The sequence below is a fragment of the Frankliniella occidentalis genome, unplaced genomic scaffold, assembly GCF_000697945.3.
Source record: "Frankliniella occidentalis isolate FOCC.00 unplaced genomic scaffold, Focc_3.1 Scaffold403, whole genome shotgun sequence".
Lineage (NCBI taxonomy): Eukaryota > Metazoa > Arthropoda > Insecta > Thysanoptera > Thripidae > Frankliniella > Frankliniella occidentalis.
The window spans coordinates 125,473-130,667 of NW_026267525.1; positions in this window are offsets into that span (position 1 = coordinate 125,473).

Below are 5,195 nucleotides of genomic sequence, written 5' to 3' on the forward strand. Positions count from 1 at the left end.
CGCCCCGCCCCCAGCTCGAACACCTCTGCCTACCCCGTACAGCTGCAGCAACACACCCTCTCCAGCGACCAGGCCTACCGATGAGTAGGCCCATCCCCACCGACTTACTCACTTGGCATCACGTTGGGCGGAATGGAAGAGCAAGAGCCACTGACAATATGCTTGGGCAAAACCTGCTGTTCAACTTGCATTTGAACAATTAAAAGTGTTTTGAACATCCATCAGTTAGTAGGGATCGTCGCGTCGGTCTCAGGCCGCCAAAAAGGTGTTTACATTTTTACAGTGTTGGGGGGTTTTGGGCTTGCTTTCGGCTTTCTCACATCGTGATGAATCGCGATGTCAGCGAGGCGCAAAGCGAATAACGCGAGTTCAGTTGGGCGTTCAGCTTGCGGCGGCGAAATCAGTCGTCCCCCTACTGCTTGTAAGTTTAGGCTGCGATAGGGTGGGGTGGCATGGGGTGGTGCGGGGAGGTGTAGGGAGGAAGGGGGATGCGTAAAGTTGCACGAGTGAGTGAGAGATCTCATTGCTGGGGACTTTCGGTCCGTAATGAGCCAGATCCGCCCTCCCTACTCTCCCCCCCCCCTCTCTCTCTCTCTCTCTCTCTCTCTCTCTCTCTCCCTCTCTCCTTGACTTTCTCCCCTCATCACCGCCACGTGCAGTGTGGAGGACACTCCATTAGGAAATCAGACCCCGTCGTCGTCGTCATAAGCAATGTAATTTTCATTACTTCCACGACAAACCGCCGCTGCGGCAATAACTTTCACAATGCCGTCTCACAATCAGTATTATGAAAAGAAATACAAACGAGTCGGCAAAGCAAAGATGCGGCTCCCTAATTGAACATAATTTTCTAACTCGAACAAAACGTCAAACAAACAAACAAAACAAAAACAACAACGAAAGTACAAACAATCTCATCTTTACTGTTTCGTCGGGTTTTTTTCTGTTTTTTTTGTTGTTGTTGTTATAATTCCCTTTCTCTCGAGCCCAGCTGCCAGGCCGGGATGCGCAAAATTAAGGAACAGCTTAGGCAACTCCTCGACAAGCCCTCCCACTCTGCCGCCGCCGGGCAGCGTTTTTGGCGCGCTGAAATCTCTTTAGATTCGCGATGGGATTACTAGGCGGGCTCCCCTCCACTCCACCACAGCGGCGGGCCCCGCTTAGTCGGCTGCACATCATCTTACGTGATTGTGGTCAGTATTACCATCTCTATTACTGTGCGTGATTTGGAATCAATGGCAGTCCAGTAGGCCAACAACAACTTGACTGCGCCCGAAAAACGAAAGTTTTCAAACAAATTTTTGACCGCACCCGCCAGAAACTGTCTCTAACCAATAACAGGGCATGAACGTTGGTAGGGGTGGTTTTGGTTCCCCGGAGCGGCTGTACCCCCTACCTTCCTGGGGAAGGAGGGGGTGGGAGGTGCCATGTCGGTGACTGGTGGCCCCCAGGAGGGTCACGCACCAGCCTCACCGTACCATACACTTTCACAATTAACGGTGATATAATTTACTCAGGGAAAAAAACAGCGAGGAGAAGGGGGGGGGGGGGCTCTCAGTAGAGCAAGTAGAGACAGTCTTGGGGGCTGTCGAAAAGAGAAGAGACATAATATTCCCAATATTCCTCATACGCCGATCCTCAGAAATCGTCATTCCTTCACTTGTATATCAGGGTACGCGTTTGATTCCCGATCCGTTTGCTATTATGAAACGCTTTAAAAAAGTTATTCCATCCGTTTTTGTGTAACACCATGAATTCTGTTCCGTTAAGTGGTTGTTCGCCAAAACAAACTTCCGGCGCGCAAAAAAACGTTTTGCAGCGTGGTCCGGTCACTTCCCCCGTCTCGGGCAGTGGACCGTGCTGCCCCGGCGCACGCACACAAGGGTGGGGGTCGGAGAGGGGCATAAAAACGTCACATACGCCCTGCGGCTCCGGCAAAGCCTTCAACCCCTCCTCCCGCAGCGCCCGGCCGGTCGCCCCGCAGAGAAGGCGGCGCAGGCAGCGCGTCGGGCCGCAACAGGGGCGGCACCGTGCCGGCGCCGCCCGCCTTGCGCCGCGGCCGGGTATTGATCGGGCGGCGCTTGCCCGACCGCTGTCTCGACCGACGCGCGCCGCCCAGAGGACCGTCTCTTTAAGGAAAATACGTTTAATAATTTTTGTACAACTGTTACGAAAATGTCGTGCAAGAAACCAAAGTCGAAATTTTTGTTCCGAAGACAACAATTTTAAAAATATTTGCGTCAAACTGAACAAATTCGGCTTTGATGTGGTGAAGAATGTTTGTTTTCGTTTCATCGAAAATTCTGCCAAAGTTGTAGTTTTGTTCCCACAAAGAAACACGGTTTCCGATGGTTGCGGTGGCCGGTCGGCTCGCAGCCGCGAGTGAGCGGGGTGTGTTTTTAATGGGGTATAGGGTGGTGGTGCCTCCTCTATCGGCAGTACACAGCAACAGGCTAGCAGCACAAACCACTGGTTTCAAGTTACTGATTCTCAATTATTATTATCTTTAAATACCACACAGCAAAACAGTTTCACTTTTTTTGAGGCTTTTAGTTGTACTTGTCACTTTGTTAAACTCTCGGCAACCCCGGGCAAAGGGAAAGGGGTATCGAAACGGTAGAAGTTATCGCGCCTCTGTTCAGCAGACGTCGTTACGAATATCGTTCGGTGGCTCTCGGATTTGGGGGGCTGGGGGGAAGCGCCAACGGACCAGCAGCTCATCGGTATTCCGTCTGTACTTCCTTGCTCGGGGCCGACGGGGACCGCAACTCGATCTACCCGATCTCTGAATTCATCGTGGTGTAGGGGATGAGGGGGACGAATTTAACTGGGTGCGATTATAATTGGCTGAGTCAAATGTTGAAGAAGATTATGAATGAAGATTAAAACATTCAACGGGAGTTGTCAGCCAATTTCTTGGTATCTCTAGAGTCGTTTTATTTTTTTAGTTTTCAAGTTTTCCATTTGAAGCACTTAGGCGGTACGAGGGGTACGCGGGGTACGGCCGGTTTGTTTCACTCTCGTTCGGCTAACACCTTGGGCCTTGGACCGTTGCTAACTCAGGTCGAGAGAGCTTTTCTCCGTCAACACACACAAGGTTTACTTTTGTTTGTCTCAGACATATAGAACTAGAATAATAAAAAGAGGCTGCTCAAATCTCCAGTGAACCAGGTCCCTCTTAATCGTTGCTGGCTCTAAATTAACGAAATTGTTACGATTGAAGATACGTGTCAAAGGTGAAGGGAACAGGAAATGAATTATAAGTTGTTCTTATCATTTCCTAACCTCCGTCAATTACCTCTACCTCACGACGACTTGTACCACCTTGTTGTACGACATGTCTGAGGGGGAGGGAGGGGGGGCGGTCAAAGGGAGAACAGGGAGGGGTGAAAAGAGAGGAGGGGGAGGGGAGTGAGCGCGCGAACTCGCATGCCAACAATGCCTATCCAGATGCTTGCTAACACATTAATCATTTCACACTTCTGATCGCGTATTGCACGCGGGCCAAAACATTGAGAGAAAACACAATTTAAACAAAAGATCGGCAGAGAAAAGGCAATCCGAACCGAGAAACCCCAGCATGACCCTCACGACCGCCCCGTGTCCCCCGTAGGACTCATGACGTCGCAAACACTCGGACTCGGCCGGGAGAGCGCTTCCAGGGGAGCAAGCCCGCCGTGAACACGAAGAACTGTCAGGCAGGATACTCACATGGGCTCGGGGTCAGGCGCGGCGGTGTCCGGAGACTGCCATGTCGTGCGAACACTAGCGAGCCTCCCTAACCTCGCCGCGCACGACTCGCCTCGGCTTTACGGCGCGTCGCTCCGAGGGCCGTCGACACTCGTCCGGGACGACTCGCTAGTGGTGACACGATGACGAGACGCTCACGTGCCCGTCAAGACGCGCGCGCGCGGGGGCCGCCGCGGCCGCGGGTGGAACAAGAACGTCGCGGGCGTGCTCCGGGAGCAGAAGACACTCTCTCTACAGCCACAACATGGAGGCAACGGGCCGAGAGGGTCGCAGGCGCGAGGCCCCCCAGCGGACGCGTCCGGAAACAGTCGCCCGCCCTGGCGCCGCCCGCCGGCCTGGAGCGCGCGCGCCTCGCGGACGCAGCCCCGCGCGCGTATCGACCGACGGGGAGGGTGCGGCGCGCATCGGTCAGCCGACGCCAGGGGGCAGCACAAGGCGGGGGCGGGCCGCGGCCGGGGGCGGCGGCAACGGTTCGAACGCGACGCCCCCGGTCGCCGGGAACACGGTGTAAAAACCTAAGGTTACTTAAGCACATCTGTGTTTAGTGTGTATTTATTATTGCTTCGCTCAATAGACCACTCCGCTCGTGCCTCTCGAAAAACAAATGCACCGGAAGTCGGCTATTTCAAAACGAAATTTAGCCTACCTAGAGCCCTAGAATCTGTTATAAAGTGAAAAACTAGTTCTCATCGGAATTAATTCATTACGTCTGTACAATATTTTGGCGTCATAAGACCTCTGGAGCCCGTTTTAGGTGACTTCCGGTGCATTTGTTTTTCGAGACTATCGCAATTAGCTGTTCCAGCGGAATAGTCTATAAAACAATACTATACCATATAGCGAAACATAGGATCACAGTGGATGTGACGAACCCCCTGGGTGTCAGCGTTGAAAATGCTGCCAACATACTTGGGAAAAACATAAATAAGAACGGTAAGCGGGGGTCAAGGGGGCGGCAGTCCCCCTGCAATCAGAGGTGATCTATTATGTACAGAAAATCGAAAATGATAGCGGGGGTCAAGGGGGCGGCAGCCCGCTTGCATTAAAATATAATATTACGCTAAAGAAAGATTTTTTTAAAAAAAGAAAAGAAAAGTGGGGGTCAAGGGGGCGGCAGCCCCCTTGCACTTAAATGTGGTATCTGATGAGAAAGGGAAGAAAGAAAAGACGGGGTGCATTGAATTTTATAATGTAATACTGATGGACAGGGAAAAGAAATTTTCTTTCTGAAATTGGGAAATCTATGTTCGGCTGCAAAGGAAACGAAACGCCGCAGGCGAAGCTACCGTATCTCCGATACAACCTGGTGTATACCTACACACTAAAAGCTTATGAACATTTTTTTTCATAGTTACTGAGTTCTGTAAACATGCTCGGCTTACGCATTTTTTAATGCGCCAGTATGAAGAAATTTGTGCATACTGGCGTATTAAAAAATGCGTAAG